This window comes from Mustelus asterias, chromosome 10 (assembly GCF_964213995.1).
Source record: "Mustelus asterias chromosome 10, sMusAst1.hap1.1, whole genome shotgun sequence".
Taxonomy (NCBI): domain Eukaryota; kingdom Metazoa; phylum Chordata; class Chondrichthyes; order Carcharhiniformes; family Triakidae; genus Mustelus; species Mustelus asterias.
Window position 1 is genome coordinate 108,434,757 of NC_135810.1, and position 22,973 is coordinate 108,457,729.

The following is a 22,973-nucleotide window of genomic DNA, read 5'->3' on the forward strand; positions in this document are numbered from 1 at the left end:
GTGTTGAGAAAGATCAACTTGATATAAGATAGGTCTATTCAAAAGTCTGATGGCAGCAGGGAAGAATCTAATCTTGAGTTGGTTGGTACATGATCCCAGTCTTCTGTATCTTTTTCCCAATGGAATAAAAAGTTTAAAGTTTATTTATTAGTGTCACAAGTAGGCTTATATTAAAACCGCAATGAAGTTACTGTGAAAATCCCCTCGTCGCCACACTCCGGCGCCTGCTCAGGTGCACTGAGGGAGAATTTAACAAGGCCAATGCACCTGACCAGCACTTCTTTCGGAATGTGGGAGTAAACTGGAGCACACGGAGGAAACCCACGCAGACACGGGGAGAACGTGCAAACTCCACACAGACAATAACCCAAGCGGGAATTGAACCCAGGTCCCTGGCGCTGTGAGGCAGCAGTGCTAACCACTGTGCCACCATGCCATCCCGAATAAGGTGGGGAAGAGAGTATGCCCAGGGTGCTTGATTATGCTGGCTGCTTTTCCGAGGTAGTGGGAAATGTATATGGAGTCAAAGGATAGGAGATTGGCTTGCGTAATGGACTGGGCTACTTGCATGTTATTCTTTCAAAAAACGCCAATAATTTGGTTAAACACGTGCTGAAATCTTGCTGGCGTTCACGCTGGTGGGATCGTAAGATCCTGCCGACAGCGCACCACCGCTGCGGGTTTCCAACTGCGACCAGTTGAGAACTTGTTAAGGCTCCAGCAGAAAATGGGAAGCAATGACGGATCAGAAGGACTGCATGTGCAATCCTCATTATCTGCAAATGGAATGTTTGCAGCCTGCATAAAGCACGCAGCGTGGAAGGTCACAGAGCAATCTCCCTGCTGAAGGAAAATGGCAAAAGTCATCTGAGGTACTGGTTACACAACCCACAAGCGAGTACCTCTGTGGGCGGCATTAGGGAACAAGTCCTTGGCAACAAGATGAGATCGCTGCTTATTTTGATAAACTGGGAATGATTGCATATGAAACCAAATGCAAAATTGTTTTAATGTTTCATTCCCACCTATAAATAGCAAACAACAATTAACAAACCACGTTTAATCAGATCAGAAGGAGCTCATCATTATTCTCAATATATGATTTTAACTCCTTAGAATTATTAGCCATGCATTAAGCTACTGAGCTGCTGGTATTGTGCACAGAATTTCAACTAGGATCTGTGACACATAATTAAAGATCTTTTCTGATTTATCATTTTAATTAAAAATCTTTTGAAGCATTCAAATAGATTGCATTTATTTCCCAACCCAACGTCTCACTGTTCTGTAATGGCTCAGCCTACTGATCCTTGCAATTAGGTTTACACCACTCTGCTCTAATACGCACCTTCAAGCACTTTTAACCCTTTGCCTTCACATGTCTACTCGCATCAATAAACTGTCAGCCACTGATATTTCTGAGCCCATGCAATTTAAACCATCAACTTCTGTAAATAAAGTAAAATAAAACAAAACTACTGCAGCAACTTCTGTAAATGCGGCTAAAACAAAACTACTGCACGATGCCCCTCAGAGTGGCAAGCATGCAAAGCAAACATTCTGTTAAGATTTACCTCTCTTATTGCTGCTGACAGGTTAACTCCACCAGATTACTGGAAAGCAACTTGCCCTGTATTTTAGCGAACATTCTACTCTCACTGAGAACACCATTCGCAAAAATAGCGTTGCCTCTCACTCTTCTCACTGCTGGTTTCCAGAACTTGCTACCTACAAAATGGCCGCCATAATTCCCGACATAAGTTTACATGAGGCTTACGTTAAATGTATTCGAGAAGCAGCTAAATATAGCGCTTGGGGGCGAATGGGATCAAAGGTTATGCGGGAAAAAGCAGGATTAAGCTATTGAGTTGGACGATCAGCCACGATCGTAATGAATGGCGGAGCAGGCTCAAAGGGCCAAATGGCCTCCTCCTGCTCCTATCTTCTATGTTTCTATGTTTCCATAAAGCAAAGGGCAGATTGGCTTGTTTCCTCGCCTTATATCCAATGTTACTGGCTGTGGGTTAAACGTTTTTGATGTCTTGTGAGCAATGATCATTTTTATTTTACTCTGACAGAGGCCAAACAGGCTCTCTTGGCAACCAATGAATGTAGTCATTTTTCAGAATCACTTTCCCATTTAAAAAAAAATGTTTACATAATGCGATCATGCCAATTTGAAGATTAACACTATTGATTCAATTAAAGTGGTTGGAATCAATTTTCAGCTGGTGAACTCTGCCTTATTTTGGGAATTTCTGATCATGCTTTCATCGCAGGAGCGATTTTGCAGAGAAAACAGTTGCAGCATGGAAGGAGGCCATTCAGCCATTGCCTCCATGATGGCTCTCTGTGAGAGCGAAGCAGTTATTCTTACTCCTCAGCCCCTTCCACATCGTCCTGCAACATCCTTTCTTCTCAGATGCTTATCCAATTCCCTTTTCCAAAGCCTCCACCAGACTCTAGGGAGATGCATTTCCAGGTCCTAAGCAGTCGCTGCATCAAAATGTATTCCCTCGTGTCACCATTTAGATCTTTCACTCACCTTGTATCGGTGTCCTCTGCTTCATGAACCTTTTACCAATTGAGACCCCTCATGATTTGGATGAAAGTTAGTTGCTAGATTACTACGGTAGATTACTTCCTAGATTACTGCAGTAACCACATTTCAGAAGTACTTCAGCGGTTGTAAAGCATCCTTAAGTTACAGGAAACACTAAATAAATATAATTGTACTTGAAGGTCAGGTAAAACAGTTAGAATCATAGGACAGAGTTTTATGGCCTCACTCATCCCCAAACTGAAAAATCCCATCCAAGGTCAATGGACCTTTCCATTATCTGTCTCTCACCCGCTCTGATTCCCGTGATGGGAGGGGTGGTAAAATTCCAGCCGTAGAATCTCTGCAGTGCAGAAGGAGCCCATTTGGCCTGTCGAGCTTGCACTGACAGCAATCCCACCCTATCCCCGAAACGCCACGTAATTTACTCTGCTAATCCCCCTGACACTAAGGGGTAATTTAGCATGGCCAATCTACCTAACCCGCACATCTTTGGACTGTGGGAGAAAATTGGAGCACCCGGAGGAAATCCACGCAGACATGGGAAGAGCATGCAAACTCCACACAGACAAGGGCGGAATCGACCCCGGGTCCCTGGCACTGTGAGGCAGCAGTGCCAACCACTGTGCCACCATGCCGCTCAGTTTTCAGAATATCTAAAACACTCGTCCTGTGCTTCATGGCATCAACAAATTCCATTCCAATTCTCTGGCCAAAGCCGGATCCTTTGTCTGCTGATGATTCACCAGTAGCCACTTCTCCTCAGCGCTCTTTGTTAGTGGTGGCTTGCCATTGTCTTCCACTCTCGGGGGCAGGGCAAGAAGGCTGGGCCTGTGTCAACCTCAGCCAGAATAGGAAACAGGTCCATGTTCCTGGCATCATTCTGAACCACTCCCTAGCCATCTCAGGTATCCAGCCTCCGTCAACAAGAACGGAAAGGACAAAAGTGTTCAGGAGTCAAAGAATTATTTAAAGTGATTTGCAAAGTTAGATATGGGGGACAAACCCTTCTGGCACAGCGGATGGTTGGGGTCTGGAATGCACTGCCTGGATGTCTGCTGGAGGCAGGTTCACTCAAGGCATTCAAAGGGGCAGTAGATATTTATTTGAATAGATGCAAGAACAACTTCTTCCCTGCTGCCATCAGACTTTTGAATGGACCTACCTTAAATTTAGTTGTTCTTTATCTACACCCTAGCTATGACTGTAACACTACATTCTGCACCCTCTCCTTTCCTTCTCTATGAATGGTATACTCTGTAAAGCATGCAAGAAACAATACTTTTCACTGTGTACTAATATATGTGACAATAATAAATCAAATCAAAAGGTTTATTATTTATATTTATTGGTCACAAGTAAGGCTTACATTAATGCTGCAATGAAGTTACTGTGAAATTCCCCTAGTTGCCACACTCTGGCGCCTGTTTGGGTCAATGCACTTAACCAGGAGGCAGGAGAATGGCACATATGGACAAGCAGTGCAGACATGATGGGCTGAATGGCCTCCATCTGCGTTGTAACAATTCTGGGATTCTATGAAAAGGTTACAAAGTTCAAAGTTTGGGCTCAGAACCTTAGGTCAGGATTTGGAGTTAAAGCTTGCCCAAAAATAAGGATTGACCATTCTTCATTACCTTCCTCCAATCTCCCTTTTCTTATCAGAACCTTTTACCAGTGAGACCACAATGGCAATCATTGCACTGAACTTTAATCCTTGTTTCTTCTGATTCCAGCAACATCTATGCTCTAACACCTCCTCCTGAAATCCACACATCATATTATATCCCACTTCAATGCATCATTTCTCTCAGGATTTACTTCTTACTTCAACTAACTGAACCCACGCTGGTAATACTTATACACTGGGATGCTCGATTTAGTTTATCTTCTCTCCACACTCACGAGCAGTGCTGTCTTGTACTTTGGACCTTGAACATTCATCTTGGCTTCTCAATAAAGAAAGGGACTCAACAGAGCTGATTATATGACTTCCCTGGTGGTCTAGTGGTTAGGGTTCGGCGCTCTCACTGCCGTGGCCTGGGTTCGATTCCCGGTCAGGGAAAACAAATTTATGGGTGGCACGGTGGCACAGTGGTTAGCACTGCTGCCTCACAGCGCCAGGGACCTGGGTTCGATTCCCAGCTTGGGGTCACTGTCTGTGTGGAGTTTGCATATTCTCCCCGTGTCTGTGTGGGTTTCCCCCGATTGTTCCGGTTTCCTCCCACACTGTAAAGATGCACGGGTTAGGTTGATTGGCCATGCTAAATTGACCCGAGTGTCAGGGGATTAGCAGGGTAAATATGTGGGGTTACTGGAATAGGGCCGGGGTGGGATTATGGTCAGTGCAGATTTGATGGGCCGAATGGCCTCCTTCTGCACTGTAGGGATTCTGTGATTTTATGATTCTATGTTTGTGCAACTGCTCTGTCCAGACAATTTTACGGTAATTGGCAAAAGAATGAGAATCAATGGCGTAGTGATATTATCACTCAACAAGTAATCCAGAAAATCCGGGTAGTGCTTGGAGGACCCGGGTTCGAATCCCACCATGGCAGATGGTGGAATTTGAATTCAATAAAAAATCTGGAATGAAAACTCTAATTATGACCATGAAACTACTGTCGATTGACATAAAAACCCATTTGGTTCACTAATGTGGGTCATAGATAAGGTAGATAGTCAACATCTTTTCACAAAGGGTAGGGGAGTCTAAAACTAGAGGGCATAGGTTTAAGGTGAGAGCGGAGAGATACAAAAGGGCCCAGAGGGGCAATTTTTTCACACAGAGGGTAGTGAGTGTCTGGAACAAGCTGCCAGAGGTAGTAGTAGAGGCAGGTACAATTTTGTCTTTTAAAAAACATTTAGACAGTTACATGGATAATAAGGGTACAGAGGGATATGGGCCAAATGCGGGCAATTGGGATTAGCTTAGTGGTAAAAACTGGGTGGCGTGGACAAGGCCAAAGGGCCTGTTTCCATGTTGAAATCTCTATGAATCTATGTCCTTTAGGGAGGGAAATCTGCTGTCCTTATCTGGTCTGGCCTACATGTCACTCCAGACCCGCAGGTTGACTCTCAAATGGCCTCTGTAATGGAGGGCAGTTAGGGATGGGCAATAAATGCTGGGCCAGCCAACGATGCCCACATCCCATAAATTAATTTTTTAAAATGAGGCATTTATTTTAAGCACCGCATTCTGACAATCGGGAATGGGCCACCTGAACAAATGGTAAAAGCAGATTCTGTAGTCACTTTCAAAAGGGAGTTGGGTAAAATCTTGAAAAGAAAAACTGGCAGAGCTATGTGGAAAGGAAAGTGCATGGGACAATTTAGGTAGCTCTTGCGAAGAGCTGGCACAGATACAATGGGCCAAATACCCTCTAACTGCACTATAAGACTCAACGGGCCAGATTTTCACCACAACAGAGAGGCTTTCCAAAATTTCTACACTTTTGTTGCTGGACCTGGCATTTCCCATCTTCATGGGGGAGGGAGTCAAGCCAGCATTCACACATGCACGATTCATGGAGGCAGCTGGTTCTTTAAATCACTGGCTGCCCCCCACTGAAGTGGGATTTTGGAAGGCCACGAGTGTGAAACATTGAATGTGCTGATTACACCAGACAAGAGGTGGTCTAAACTTGGTGTACTCATTTGGAAAGCCAGGGTACTTCTTTGGAGAGTAATGTACCCCTTTGGATACGGTCCGGGACACATTTGAGAGAAGTAAGGCATCCTTTGGGATTATTAAAAGTGAACATGATCATGCATTTTTTATGCACAAAGAACTATCCAGCTGTCAAAGAACTGTTAAAGACTTGTCCATGCTATAAAGGAACCATACAGCTGATAATGAATTATTAACAGCTTTCCAGCTGTCAAGGAACTGTCCAACTGTCAAAGAACTATTAAAGACTTGTCCATGCTGTAAAGGAGCCATACAGCTGATAATGAATGATAAACAACTTTCCAGCTGTCAAGGAACTGTTAAAGAGCTGTCTAGCTGTCAAAGCTGTCCAGGAAATGTTGAAGTCATCAAGGGCCTATCCAAGGATAATAAATGAGTTGGCATGGAGGGGGTAAGGGCAAAGTGGTAGACGGGGTGCATAGAATAGCATGAATTGTCATGAAGTTGTCATAGGTGATATGGGGCAATAGACAGTATGCAGAAGGATATGGATCAGGGTATGGAAAAATATGGTGGTCAGAGGGGCCTAGTTTGGCACAGGGGATGTGAGCAACCATGGGGGTTAGATGGGGGCATTGGTTGGAATAGGGGGTGTCAGGAGCCCTGGGGGTTGATTGGGGCAATGGGTTGATGTAGGTTGGCTTGGATGGGGCTTAGGGAATGTGTGGGGTCATGAGAGGGGTTGGGGCCTGGAGGGCTATTGTTTGTTTGATATAATTTTTATTTATTTAAACACAGTGCCTGGGCATTGAGGCTGGCATTGCACCCAGCCAGCCTCCACACCCACCAGTCTCCACATCGCGGAGCCGCCCGCCCCGGTTCCTCTTTCAGACTGACTCCCACAACCTCCCCCCCTCCCACCCCCACCCAAATAAAAATGCAATCTACAGGCAGAGATTTTTAAAGGTCCAGAATATCTCTCAACCGTGTGGACATGACCCGGGGACGTAAATCTGGGCCTATGATTCCATGTGTTACTGAAGTACCTATGTATCACATACAACTAAATGACCACGGCGACATGTGTTATCTATATGTAAAACTGCACTGTGGTCACATATCGTGTGGAAGACTTTAACGTTTTGGACTATTTATTTTTCAGTCTTTGTGTTGAAGCATGAGCCATGATGATTAGTGCTAGGGTAATAAAATTGCTGTGTTTTATTGGTTGCATCAAGTAAATATGTGTCTTTGATTTGGTTGCTGCTGTGTTAACCAAAACACATCTATATCTAGGTTGCATAATAGATGTCCCCAGAAGTATATTTAACTTTGGACTGTTGCTCTTCGAACATCACGCCTTTCTCCCTCTTGGTAATGTTTTCTTCTTTCTTGTCGAGATGACCAGAATGACAAGCAGAATGCATTTATTTCACAATGGGGGCAGACTGCAGGCGGAGATGGAGGTGGGTTTTATGGAGCCCACAAGAGCACAAAATGTGATGTGTGGGGTGACTGAATTAGTTGGGATGTGAAATCTCCATTTCTGATGGCAGGTTGAGATAGAACAAAGAACAAAGAAAATTACAGCACAGGAACAAAGATAAGTGGAAAAGTGAATCGTGTGGAGGACGGAGAAGATCTGCAGAGAGATTTGGATAGGCTGAGTGAGTGGGCGAGGATATGGCAAATGGAGTATAACGTTGAGAAATGCGAGGTTATACACTTTGGAGGAAATAATAACAAATGGGATTACTATCTCAATGGAAACAAATTAAAACATGCTACCGTGCAAAGGGACCTGGGGGTCCTTGTGCATGAGACGCAAAAGCCCAGTCTGCAGGTACAACAGGTGATCAAGAAGGCAAATGGGATGTTGGCCTATATCGCGAGGGGGATAGAATATAAAAGCAGGGATGTCTTGATGCACCTGTACAGGGCATTGGTGAGGCCGCAGCTGGAATACTGTGTGCAGTATTGGTCCCCTTATATGAGGAAGGATATATTGGCATTGGAGGGAGTGCAGAGAAGGTTCACCAGGTTGATACCGGAGATGAGGGGTTTGGATTATGAGGAGAGGCTGAGGAGATTGGGTTTGTACTCGTTGGAGTTTAGAAGGATGAGGGGGGATCTTATGGAGACTTAGAAGATAATGCGGGGGCTGGATAGGGTGGAGGCGGAGAGATTCTTTCCACTTAGTAAGGAAGTTAAAACTAGAGGACACAGCCTCAAAATAAAGGGGGGTCGGTTTAAGACAGAGTTGAGGAGGAACTTCTTCTCCCAGAGGGTGGTGAATCTCTGGAATTCTCTGCCCACTGAGGTGGTGGAGGCTACCTCGCTGAATATGTTTAAAGCGTGGATGGATGGATTCCTGATCGGTAAGGGAATTAAGGGTTATGGGGATCAGGCGGGTAAGTGGTACTGATCCACGTCAGATCAGCCATGATCTTATTGAATGGCGGGGCAGGCTCGAGGGGCTAGCTGGCCTACTCCTGCTCCTATTTCTTATGTTCTTATGAACAGGCCCTTCAGCCCTCCAAGCCTGCACCGACCATGCTGCCTGACTTAACTAAAACCCCCTACCCTTCCGGGGACCATATCCCTCTATTCCCATCTCATTCATGTACTTCAAGACGCCCCTTAAATGCAGAGACAAAGTTAGTGATGCGTTTGCCAATGTGTTGAACACTACACCTGCCTGTTTTTGGAGTCATACTTGGAGCATACTTGCATGCCATGAATTCTCATTAGCATGATGAAGTCCTTAATAAAGTCCTACCCTCGAGATAAAGTTAGCCGTGCACGAGAAACTCACGGCACCCAGTTCTTGATTGTTGAAAGGTGGCATCCACCAGTCAACTTTGTGCAGTGATGAGTAAGGCCAGTGGTTTTCCTTGTTCAACTGCTTGGCAGTAGGGAGAGGAGCCAGTGTTTATGCTCCACATAACCCTCTGCATCTAAACCTCTTGACATCACCTTCTATTCCTTTCTCTCCCATCTATATATTTGGTTTCCCAATGGCAACAATTTGTACTTAAGCAGCACCTTTAACGATAGAATGTCCCAAAACACTTCACAGGAGTAATGCAAGCAGAAACTGGCACTGAATCACACAAGGTGAGATTAGAACAGTTCATAGAATCCATAGAGTACAGAAGCAGGCCATTCAGCCCATTAAGTCTGCACTGACTCTCCGACAGAGCATCTTACTCAGGCTCCCCACCCTTTCCCGTAACCCCAGGTATTTACCCCACTGATTCACCCTAACCTACAATTCCTGGGACACCAAGAGAAAATTTAGCACGGCCAATTCACCTAACCTGCACATCTTTGGACTGTAGGAGGAAAGTGGAGGACTGGGAGGAAACCCACGCAGACACAGGGAGAACATGCAAACTCCACACAGACAGAGACCCAAGCTGGGAATCGAACCCGGGTTCCTAGCATTGTAAGGCAGCAGTGCTAACCACTGTGCAACTGTGCCGCCCCAAAGCTGTCCCAAAGTTTGGTCTAAGATGGAAGTTTTAAGGAATGTTGAAGGCAGAAGGAGAGGTGGACAGAGTGGTGAAGAAGGCATTTAGCATGCTTGCTTTCATTGGTCAGAACATTGAATACAGGAGTTGGGATGTCTTGTTTGTACAAGACATTGGTCAGGCCATACTTGGAATAGTGTGTACAGTTCTGGTCACCCTATTATAGAAAGGATATTATTAAACTAGAAAGAGTGCAGAAAAGATTTACCAGGATGCTACCAGGACTTGATGGTTTGAGTTATAAGGAGAGGCTGGATAGACTGGGACTTTTTTCTCTGGAGCATAGATTTTATAGAGGTCTGTAAAATAATGAAGGACATAGATCAGCTAGATAGTCAATATCTTTTCCCAAAGTTAGGGGAGTCTAAAACTAGAGGACATAGGTTTAAGGGGAGAGGGGAGAGATACAAAAGGGTCCAGAGGGGCAATCTTTTCATGCAGAGGGTGGTGAGTGTCTGGAACGAACTGCCAGAGATAGTAGTAGAGGCAGGTACAATTTTGTCTTTTAAAAAGCGTTTGGACAGTTACATGGACAGTAAGATGGGTATAGAAGGATATGGGCCAAATGCGGGCAATTGGGACGATCTTAGGGGTTTAAAAAATGGGCAGCATGGACAAGTTGGGCCAAAGGGCCTGTTTCCCTGCTGTAAACCTCTATGACTCTATGAGGTAGAGGAGTGGAGAGTTTTACAAAGGGAATTCCATCCTCGCTAGCCGAAGACACGGCCTCCAATAATAGAGCAACTAAAATTGTGAAAACTAGATGAATGCAGATATTTCGGGAGGGTGGGAGGTGGGTAATGGGGTTGGAGGAGATTGCAGAGATCTGGAGGGATGAAGGCATGGTGGGATTTCTAAACCAAGGATGGGAATTTTAAAATTGAGACGTTGCTTAACCGAGAGTCAGAGCAGGATCCTGGAATGAATCTAAACGATTTGACTGATCAACACCATATGGTAGCGAGCTCCACATTCCTACCACTCTCTGGGTTTCAGAAAGTAGTCTGAGTCAAAGTAGACAATAAAAATAAATAGTCAGAACTCAACACTTTACTTAATTACACAAAGGAAGTGCCTAATGGACATGAATGTGATTAAATGACCAATGCACACGAGAGTCAAAAAAAGCAGCAAGCTGATTTCTGGAACTCTTCCAATAATATGCTGCAAGTTTGGACGACTTTCTCAGACTATGGGCAGGATTCGGCTTCTGAAATTATAACTATTTACTTGCTTCTTTTGGTAATGAACTTTTACATGCACCTTTAACCTGAAACAGCATTGCTCTGCCAATTACAATAAGTTTATCTGTTACCCAACTGCTACTGTTAAGCTGAACAGTCCATACTTCTAACAATGTCAATGGGCGACACGGTGGCACAGTGGTTAGTACTGCTGCCTCACAGCGCCAGAGACCCATCGCTCGATTCCTGGCTTGGGTCACTGTCTGTGCAGAGTCTGCACATTCTCCCCATGTCTGCGTGGGTTTCCTCCGGGTGCTCCGGTTTCCTCCCACAATCCAAAGATGTGCTGGTTACGTGCATTGGCCATGCTAAATTCTCCCTCAGTGTACCCAAACAGGCACTGGAGTGTGGCGACTAGGGGATTTTCACAGTAACTTCATTGCTGTGTTACTGTAAGCCGACTTGTGGCTAATAAATAAATGTTTGACTGGTATTACAATGTTCACAAGAGGTAACATCCTGACCAGGAGCTGTTCTATGCAACAAACTGCATCCTATGTAAAGTCATGCAGCCCTAGGGTTGTGAAAATGTTCTAGCGTAAAATCCTCATTTAGGCCGGAATTTTCAGACCGTTTACACTGGTGGGATTTTCCCATTCCACTGCAGTGAACAGAGATTTGGCTTGATGCTAAATTCTCCGTCTTCGCTGCAGCGGGAGCGCGCAGTAAGATCACACCTTGAGGGTGGGATTTTCTGGCCACGCTCACGCCAAAACTGGAAAATCCCGCCCAAGTCAACGGATCTTTGCATGGTCCGTCATCCCGTCTGCTACGATTCCCCGTGCCGGGCAGGACGGGAAAATTCCCTGGTTAGTCTTTTCAAGATGTGGAGATGCCGGCGTTGGACTGGGGTGAACACAGTAAGAAGTCTCACAACACCAGGTTAAAGTCCAACAGGTTTATTTGGTAGCAAATACCATAAGCTTTCGGAGCACTGCTCCACTCCATCTGACGAAGGAGCAGTGCTCCGAAAGCTTATGGTATTTGCTACCAAATAAACCTGTTGTACTTTAACCTGGTGTTGTGAGACTTCTTACTGTAGTCTTTTCAAAGCAGCTTTCGGCATGGACTAATAAGAAATGTCCTGAAATACTCGCATTTAATATAGCACTCTTCACATTTCAAAGCACTTCATAGACAATGAAGTCCTTTTGAAGTGCAGTCACTGTCGTAATGTAGGAAACTCAGTAGTTAATTTACACATAGCAAGCTCCCAGAACAGCAAAATGATTACAACCACATAATCGATTTTGGTGGTTTGATTGAGGGACAGATATTGGCCAGGACACTGGAGAGAGCTCCTCTGATTTCCTTCGAAATAGTACATGGAAAGAAGGAGCAGGTGCAGGCCACTCGGCCCCTCAAGCCTGCCCTGACATTTAATAAGATCATGGCTGATCTGATTGTAAACCCAAATCTGCAACCTGCCTACCCCTGATAACCCACCATTCCCCGGCTGACCAAGAATTATCCCTCTCTCCACTCACACTGTAAAGACTTGATTACCTGCAAAGACTCTCATTCGAACCATTTTTCACATTCCAATCTCTAATTATCTTGCACTTGTGCCTTTGCCTATATTTGCCGTGTTTGTGAACCTACCTCCACTCACCTGATGAAGGAGCAGTGCTCCAAAAGCTTGTGATTCCAAATAAACCTGTTGGACTTTAACCTGGTGTTGTGAGACTTCTTACTGTGCCCACTCCAGTCCAACGCTGGCATCTCCACATCATGGCTACCAAGAATCTATTCACCTCTTCCTTAAGAATATTCAAAGACCCTTCAAAGAAGGGGTTTACTATAGGCCACCCAAAGATTGAGGAACAGATGTGTAGGCAGATTTAGGCAAGGTGTAAAAGTAACAGGGTTGTTGTGGTGGGAGATTTTAATTTCCCCTATATTGACTGGGACTCACTTAGGACTGGGGGCGTGGATGGGGCAGAGTTTGTAAGGAGCATCCAGGAGGGCTTCCTGAAACAGTATGTCGATAGTCCAACTAGGGAAGGGGCCATACTGAACCTGGTGTTGGGGAATGAGCCCGGCCAGGTGGTCGATGTTTCAGTAGGGGAGCAGTTCGGGAACAGTGACCACAATTCAGTAAGCTTTAAGGTACTGATGGGTAAAGATAAGTGTAGTCCTCAAGTTAAGATGCTAAATTGGGGGAAGGCTAATTACAACAATATTAGGCAGGAACTGAAGAATGTAGATTGGGGGCAGATGTTTGAGGGCAAATCAACATCTGGCATGTGGGAGGCTTTCAAGTGTAAGTTGATAGGGATTCAGGACCAGCACATTCCTGTAAGGATGAAGGATAAGTATGGCAAGTTTTGGGAACCTTGGATAATGAGAGATATTGTGAGCCTAGTCAAAGAGAAAAAGGAAGCATTTGTCAAAGCCAGGAGGCTGGGAACACACGAAGCAAGTGTGTAATACAAGGAAAGTAGAAAGAAACTTAAGCAAGGAGTAAAAAGAGCTAAAAGGGGTCATGAAAAAGCATTGGCCAGCAGGATTAAGGAAAATCCCAAGGCTTTTTACACATATATAAAGAGCAAGAGGGTAGCCAGGAAGAGGGTTGGCCGACTCAAGGACAAGGGAGGGAATCTATGTGTGGAGCCAGAGGAAATGGGCGAGGTATTAAATGAGTACTTTGCGTCAGTATTCACCAAAGGGAAGGACTCGGTGGATGATGAGTCTGGGAAAGGATGTGTAGATAGTTTGAGTCATGTTGAGATCAAAAAGGAGGAGGTATTGGGGTTCTTGAGAAACATCAAGGTAGACAAGTCTCCAGGGCCTGATGGGATATACCCCAGAATACGGAGAGAGGCAAGAGAGGAAATTGCTGGGGCCTTGAGAGAAATCTTTGTATCCTCACTGGCTACAGGGGAGGTCCCAGAGGATTGGAGAATAGCCAATGTTGTTCCTTTGTTTAAGAAGGGTAGCAAGAATAATTCAGGTAATTACTGGCCGGTGAGCCTTACATCAGTGGTAGGGAAATTATTGGAGACAGGATTTATTGCCACTTGGAAATAAGTGGATGTATTAGTGAGAGGCAACATGGTTTTGTGAAGGGGAGGTCGTGTCTCACAAACTTGATCGAGATTTTCGAGGAAGTGACGAGGATGATTGATGAGGGTAGGGCAGTGGATGTTGTCTACATGGACTTCAGTAAGGCCTTTGACAAGGTCCCTCATGGCAGACTGGTGCAGAAGGTGAAGTCGCATGGGATCAGAGGTGAGCTGGCAAGGTGGATACAAAACTGGCTCGGTCAAAGACAGTAAGAAGTTTAACAACACCAGGTTAAAGTCCAACAGGTTTATTTGGTAGCAAAAGCCACACAAGCTTTCGGAGCTGCAAGCCCCTTCTTCAGGTGAGTGGGAATTCTGTTCACAAACAGAATTTTTGTAAGAGGGAGATCGTGCCTTACAAATTTGGTGGAGTTTTTTGAGGAAGTGACAAAAACGGTTGATGAAGGGCCGTGGATGTCGTCTATATGGATTTCAGTAAGGCATTTGACAAAGTCCCACATGGCAGGTTGGTTAAGAAGGTTAAGGCTCATGGGATACAAGGAGAAGTGGCTAGATGGGTGGAGAACTGGCTTGGCCATAGGAGACAGAGGGTAGTGGTCGAAGGGTCTTTTTCTGGCTGGAGGTCTGTGACCAGTGGTGTTCCGCAGGGCTCTGTACTAGGACCTCTGCTATTTGTGATATATATAAATGATTTGGAAGAAGGTGTAACTGGTGTAATCAGCAAGTTTGCAGATGACACGAAGATGGCTGGAATTGCGGATAGCGAAGAGCATTGTCGGGCAATACAGCAGGATATAGATAGGCTGGAAAATTGGGCGGAGAGGTGGCAGATGGAATTTAATCCGGATAAATGCGAAGTGATGCATTTTGGAAGAAATAATGTAGGGAGGAGTTATACAATAAATGGCAGAGTCATCAGGAGTATAGAAACACAGAGGGACCTAGGTGTGCAAGTCCACAAATCCTTGAAGGTGGCAACACAGGTGGAGAAGGTGGTGAAGAAGGCATATGGTATGCTTGCCTTTATAGGACGGGGTATAGAGTATAAAAGCTGGAGTCTGATGATGCAGCTGTATAGAACGCTGGTTAGGCCACATTTGGAGTACTGCGTCCAGTTCTGGTCGCCGCACTACCAGAAGGACGTGGAGGCATTGGAGAGAGTGCAGAGAAGGTTTACCAGGATGTTGCCTGGTATGGAGGGTCTTAGCTATGAGGAGAGATTGGGTAGACTGGGGTTGTTCTCCTTGGAAAGACGGAGAATGAGGGGAGATCTAATAGAGGTATACAAGATTATGAAGGGTATAGATAGGGTGAACAGTGGGAAGCTTTTTCCCAGGTCGGAGGTGACGATCACGAGGGGTCACGGGCTCAGGCTGAGAGGGGCGAAGTATAACTCAGACATCAGAGGGATGTTTTTTACACAGAGGGTGGTGGGGGCCTGGAATGCGCTGCCAAGTAGGGTGGTGGAGGCAGGCACGCTGACATCGTTTAAGACTTACCTGGATAGTCACATGAGCAGCCTGGGAATGGAGGGATACAAACGATTGGTCTAGTTGGACCAAGGAGCGGCACAGGCTTGGAGGGCTGAAGGGCCTGTTTCCCTGTGCTGTACTGTTCTTTGTTCTTTGTTCTTTGTTCTTGGTGGATTTGCGGATAGCGATGAGGACCATCAGAGGATACAGCAGGATATAGATCAGTTGGTGACTTGGGCGGAGAGATGGCAGATAGAGTTTCATCCGGACAAATGTGAGGTAATGCATTTTGGAAGGTCAAATACAGATAGGAAATATACAGTAAATGGCAGAACCCTTAGGAGTATTGATAGGCAAAGTGATCTGGGTGTACAGGTACACAGGTCACTGAAAGTGGCAATGCAGGTGGAGAAGGTAATCAAGAAGGCATACGGCATGCTTGCCTTCATCGGCCGGGGTATTGAGTTTAAAAATTGGCAAGTCATGTTGACGCTTTATAGAACCTTAGTGAGGTCGCACTTGGAATATAGTGTTCAATTCTGGTCACCGCACTGCCAGAAGGATGTGGAGGCTTTGGAGAGGGTACAGAAAAGATTTACCAGGATGTTGTCTGGTATGGAGGGCATTAGCTATGAGGAGAGGTTGGAGAAACTTGGTTTGTTCTCACTGGAGCGACGGAGGTTGAGGGGAGACCAGATAGAAGTCTACAAGATTATGAGAGGCATGGACAGAGTGGATAGTCAGAAGCTTTTTCCCAGGGTGGAAGAGTCAATTACTAGGGGGCATAGGTTTAAGGTGCGAGGGAAAAGTTTTAAAAGAGATGTACAAGACAGATTTTTTACACAGAGAGTGGTGGGTGCCTGGAACTCATTGCCGGGGGAGGTAGTGGAAGCGGATACGGTAGTGACTTTTAAGGGGTGTCTTGACAAGTACATGAATGAGATGGGAATAGAGGGATATGGTCCCTGGAAGCATAGGGGGTTTTAGTTAAGTCAAGCAGCATAGTCGGTGCAGGCTTGGAGGGCCAAAGGCCTGTTCCTGTGCTGTAATTTTCTTTGTTCTTTGTTCTTGGTTCCACTGCCTTTTCAGGATGTGCAATGGGATCTTTTACATACATCTAAACAGGCCGATGGGGCCACAGTCATGTCTGTCTTGTCCAGTACAAGCACTACGGTATTCCAGGGTTGAAAGCTATAAATGCTGTTAAGGTGGCTGCAGCACATACACGTGACTTTTGGCATTTGAACTGTAGACGGTAGAATCTGCGGCCAATATTTCCCTGAGTGAAGGAATATCACAGCCACTTGTGAGATTCACACTGCGCATTGTTTCAGGATAGACCAAAACCTACAGACAATGTAATTTTCGGACAACTGGGGCGGGATTTTCCGGACACGCTTGCCCCAAAGTTGGAAAGTCCCGCCCCAGGTCAATGGACCTTTGCGTGGTCCACCCCCTCCGCCTGATACGATTCCCATGGCGGACAGGATGGCAAAATCGCCCCCCTCCCCTTTCCAAATTTCACCGTAGAATCATAGAATCCCTCCAGTGCAGAAGAGACCCTGAAACCCATCGCATCGACACCAACTTTCTGACAGATTATCTTACCACGGCTCTGTCCCCTACCCATGTCCTGTACCTCTGTCCTGTAACCCCACACATTTACCATGATCAATTCATCTAACCTAGATATCTTGGGGCACTAAGGGGCAATTTAGCATGGCCAATCCACCAAACCTGCACATCTTTGAACTGTGGGAGAAACCGGAGCACCTGGAGGAAACCCACACAGACACGGGGAGGACATACAAATTCCACACAGACAATCACCCAGGACTGGAATTGAATCCAGGTCCCTGGAGCTGTGAGGCAGCAGTGCTAATCACTGTGCCACCGTGCCACCCTAAGGGTCCCATCAGGGGCATTACATCTCACTGGGTATTAGATGAATGTGAAATGGATCCCATCAACCTCTTATTGTATTGTGATGGCTCCTCATCCAAATGCAAAGACCTTGGCTGTCTCAAGCTTTCAAAGTGTGAAAAGCCACAACACAGGATGTTTATCGTCCAGCACACCATCTTACTTGGAAAAGGAACTCGAACTTCATAGAAACATAGAATCCCTACAATGCAGAAAGAGTCCATTTGGCCCATCGAGCCTGCACCAACAACAATCCCACCCAGGCCCTGACACCATAACCCCACGTATTTCCCTTCTAATCCCACTGACACTAAAGGTCAATTTACCATGTCCAATCAACCTAAACTGCACATCTTTGGGCTGTGGGAGAAAATCAGAGCACCTGGAGGAACCCACGGAGAGACGGGGAAAATGTGCGAACTCCACACAGTGACTCCAGTCGGGAATCGAACTTGGGCTCCTGGTGCTGTGAGGCAGCAGTGCTAACCACTGTGCCACCGTGCCGACTTGTAATAGGTCGTGTGGGTGAGACATCCATGTTTGTTGCCGGCTTTTAAAAACAGCAAGAATCAGGTTGGCAGAGACAGGGAGACCAGCAGAAAACTATCAAACCAGCTGCAGTCAACTAAACAGCCAATGCAATAAACAGCCACACCTTGAAAGTGGGAGAAAGACTCTCCCCAACCTGTTGTAATTTCAAGTTCACCTGAGAACCAATTGCTTGGCACTTCAACTACTCAAGAAGCCTCGTAGCTTACTGAAAGATCATTGCTTTCCAAGGCATTCACTCTAACCAAAACATCAACATATCTAAGAAACTACAAGCCTACTGATGAAAAGGACTCAAATAATTCTGAGATGTAATTTTTTTTTCTTCATCTATATCTATTTTTTGTATGGGTGAAAGTGTGTGCCAGTCGACTGAGAAAGGAATTTAAACCTCGGGCAAAAGTGTGGGATAATAAATAACCTTTTTTAACTCACAAAAAGTTTGCTGCCGTGGTTATTCAAATTGGGCAATCGCAAGAATATAAAAACGCACATCCCTCCACATATCAAACCATCTTGATCACAGATAATAAGAAATCAAACAAACTCTTATTGAAAAGGCGGCACCTCTGATTGTGCAGCACTCCTTCAGCACTGCGCCAGAGTGTCAGCCTTGATTTTTGCTCATGCCTTAGATAGGGACTTGACTCCAACTTGCTGCTAGCGACTAAGCCATGGTTGTCGCACCAAGTACGATGTGATATATTGCAAATGCAACACTGAGCAGGCAGGGCGACCCAAGTGCCCTGTTGACCCATACTTCATCATCCCAGACAAGTGCCAGTGTGTGGATTTCCAAACCCTCAAACTCTGGGAGTCTTCCAACGCTGTGCCACATCAGGAGATGCCCCGGCACATGCAGCTGTACTGTGACAGGTACCTTTATACACTATATATCATACTTCCTTTTCAAACTCCACTGAGGATAATTTTGACTTTAGATGATCCAGAGAGAGCCTCAGTGGTCGTTCGAGTTGATAGTGCACGCTTTACATGAATTTTCAAAATCTGTACCCTCTAATTTGCCTTGATGTTATTACCAGTATGTCACTATAACATTGGATTGGGATCTCTCTGATGCTAATGTGACAGAATGGCTTACTCAAGGGTGCCAATTTGCAATTCCTCTGTTAAACAGGGAGTGCAGGACTTTTGCAACCTGCTATCGTAGAGGGGCCAAAGATCAGCTTAATATGCCACTGCTGCCATTGCCAAATGTAGGTTTAAATATATTGCAATCTGTACCACACTAAGATGTTACTACTCACAGAAACTAGAGCATAGAAAGATCTTTTGTACTCGATACCCCGATTAATAAATCCTGGAATGTTGCATTCCTTATTACCCACCTTCTCAACCTGTCCTGCCAACTTCAATGAATTATACACATACATACCTAGGTCTCACTACTCTTGCATCTCTTTAGGATTGTACCCTTTATTTTATTCTGCCTCTTCCTACTAACCTCTCCTTTCCCAGATAATTACACTCACTACCAAAATGAACTTCTCTGGATTAAATTTCCTGTCACATGTCCCCCATTTCACTAACCCATGTCCTCTTGAGATTCACAGAGTTCACAAAACTTCCAAGCTCCAAACTCTTCACAGTTCACAAAACCTCCAAGCTTTGCATTGCTGGCAAAGTTTGAAATTGTGTCCTGTTCACCAAGGTCTAGGTCATAAGAACATAAGAACGTAAGAACTAGGAGCAGGAGTAGGCCATCTGGCCCCTTGAGCCTGCCCCGCCATTCAATAAAATCATGGCTGATCTTTTCGAGGACTCATCTTCACTTACCTGTCCACTCACCATAGCCCTTAATTCCTTTACTGTTCAAAAATTTATCAATTCTTGCCTTAAAAACATTCAATGAGGTAGCCTCAACTGCTTCACTGGGCAGGGAATTCCACAGATTCACAACCCTTTGTGTGAAGAAGTTCCTCTTCAATTCAGTCCTAAATCTACTCCCCCTTAACTTGCCCCCTAGGTCTAGTTTCACCCGCCTGTGGAAACAACTTCCCTGCTTCTATCTTATCTATTCCCTTCATGATCTTATATGTTTCTATAAGATCTCTCCTCATTCTTCTGAATTCCAATGAGTATAGCCTCAGTCTACTCAGTCTCTCCTCATAAACCAACCCTCTCAACTCCGGAATCAACCGAGTGAATCTCCTCATTAACATATATATATATCAGGAAGAAGCAGGGTTCTAACTACAACTCCTAGGTATCTCCGCTATAAACCTTCCTCCAGTCTGAAAAACAACATTTAATCACAACTCCCTATTTCCTATCACTCAGCCAAATTCATATCATAGAATAGAATAGAATCATAGAATCTCTACAGTGCAGAAGGAGGCCACTTGGCCCATTGAGCCTGCACCGACAACAATCCCACCCAGGCCCTATCCCTGCAACCCTATATATATTTACCATGCTGAACCCCCTGTCACTAATGGACAATTTATCATGGCAAACCTACCTTAAACACCCATATCCACGCTGCTACTGTCTCTGTTATTCCATGAACTCGAACTTTGCTCACAAGTGCGACACTTTCATCAAATGCCTTTTGCAAGTCCATATACGTCACATCAACAACATTACTCTCATCAACCCTTTCCATTACCTCATTAAACAACTCCAGCAACTTAGTTAAGCAGAACTTTCCCTTAACAAATCTGTGTTGGGTTTTCTGTAATTAGCCCATATTTGCCCAAGTGACTACTAATTTGATCCCAAATTATTGTTTCTGGAATCTTCCCCAACATTCCTGGATTTATGAATCGGGGCATCGAGTACAAAAGCAAGGAGGTTCTGTTAATTTCACAGTCCCAGAATCTAATTTCTTCCAGTATTATGGGTCTGGTTTAGTTCTTCAGAGTGCTTCTGAGTACATCACTCTAACTGGGTAAGTGTACACAGGATTGATTAAGGTTTAATTGAGTCCATTATAGTTTGATGGCCTTTCTGTAATCATATCTGGACTTGAATCATCCTAAACTTCAAACGAATGAATCTGCTGCATTGGACTTGCTTCCAGTTTTACCCTGTAAGATCACATCTTGTGCAGTTCCAGTTGAAGCATTCAAGAAGGAATTGAATTGTTATCTGAAAAGGAAAAATGGACGGGGCTAAGGCATAAAGGCAGGTAACATGGCATTAGGTGAATTGCTTCTACAGAGAGCTAGCACAGACACAATGGGCTATATGGACTCCTCCTATGCTGTAACCATTCTATAGTTCTATGACAAGACTTCTAACACCATCCCAGCTGATTCCAGTGATAAAGAAATATCGCTGTGAGGATAGGTTGGAGAGGTTGGGACTGTTTTCCTTTGGAGAAAAGAAGGCTGAGAGGAGACTTGATCGAAGTATTCAAGATCTTGAAGGTTACGGACAGGGTAAATAGTGCAAAACCTATCCCACTCGAAAGCATCAAGAACTAGAGGGCACAGGTTCAAAGTACTTGTCAAAATGTGTAAAAGTGATTGAGGAAATACTTTCACCCAGAGGTAAGGAAAGAACTTCCTGCGCAGACGGTGGGGGCAGATTTTGAGTTATTCAAAAGGGAATTGGATTACTATCTGAAAACAATGTGAAAGGTTACGGGGACAAGGCCGGGGAGTGGGATGAGGTAGAATGCTCTTTCAGAGAACCAGTGAAGACTCAATGGGCTGCATAGCCTCCTGCACTGTCAAGATTCTGCGATTTCAATGTCTACCGATGGAATTGACACCTTAATTGCTGAGGTTTAGAAAACAGAAGCGCTGCAGTCAATCCGTAGCAATATCTGAACACTCAGCTGCTGAGTGTCCTCTTGAGACATTGATTACATGACGGCATCTCGACATCTGTAATGTTCTCTTCAACAACAACATGTGCTCTGCACTTCAAAAGACTTGAATCTGAAATCCAATGTCAATGTCATTGATTACTAATGAAAAGTAGCTGAGGCAACCTTTGACTTATGAGATGTATGGAACAAATCCATCGTTAAGGAGATAGGACTAACATTTATTTTATGTATGTGTTCAAATGTTATAATCGGCTATAATAGTTTATTGAATAAGTTTTTTTTTCTCTTTCGAATTTTCTACCCTTTCCCTTCCCTTGCTGGGACATGGTTCCACAAGCAATGATGGCCCTTGTCCAAGTGGCTATTTCCTGCCCTAAGTAATGAGTGTTAGACCTTCAGACTGTGAGTATACTATATCATGGATGCTTTTCAGCAACAGTTACTGGATAATGATCAGGAGCAAAAGCCCTGGTTGATTTTCGCTTCTCTCGCCTGGGAGCACTCATGCTATCTTTAACATCCTCCCTCACCATTGTCTCAGTGAGACTGTTTAACTCTGTACATTGCAATAACACACTGAGCAATCCATTTATAAAAGAACCTGTCAGACTGTTACTCAATGGCTCACTTGGTAGCATTTCTACCAAAGGATCATGGGTTCAAATCCCACTCCAGATACCAGGGCACAGACTGGCATTATTATACAGTACTGAGAGAATGCTGCACTGTCAGAGGTGTTGTATGAACCAAGTTAGGCAGGTACGTGGCATTAGGTAAATTGCTCCTTCAGAGAGCTAGCACAGGCACAATGGGCTGTATGGACTTCAATGCATGTAACGCAAGTTAATTTTTTCTTTCTTTATTACTGAATAATCTGTTAACAAAGCTACGTACTCTTCAAAGAATGGGTGCTCATCCAAGGAAAATGAGTAAAAGCAGGAATCAATTTAGAGATCCAAAATGAACCACAGCAGGGAAGTATCGCGAGCTCTCCAATTCCTGCTTCAGCCGACTCATGGAGTCCTTGACAGAAGTGACGTTAATGTTTGCTTTGGAATGTCTGGAGGTTGGATCAGCACACATTGCAAAACATGAACAACGTCATAGAGTCATAGAATCCCGACAGAATAGAAGAGGCCATTCGGCCCATCAAATCTGCACCGATTCTCTGACAGAGTATCTTACCTCGGCCCTTTCCCCTGCTCTATCCCCGTAACCCACACATTTCCCATGGCT

At 44.8% G+C, this 22,973-nt stretch overlaps 1 protein-coding gene and 1 non-coding gene across 2 annotated transcripts in view; one reads left to right on the plus strand and one right to left on the minus strand.

The window, feature by feature from the left end:
* Positions 1-22,973, minus strand: part of gabrb3 (gamma-aminobutyric acid type A receptor subunit beta3) — a 359,120-nt gene that overhangs the window by 194,190 nt on the left and 141,957 nt on the right. The window lies entirely within an intron of this gene.
* trnae-cuc (transfer RNA glutamic acid (anticodon CUC)) lies at positions 4,554-4,625 on the plus strand. Its single transcript has one exon. It is a non-coding gene; the product is annotated as a tRNA-Glu (tRNA).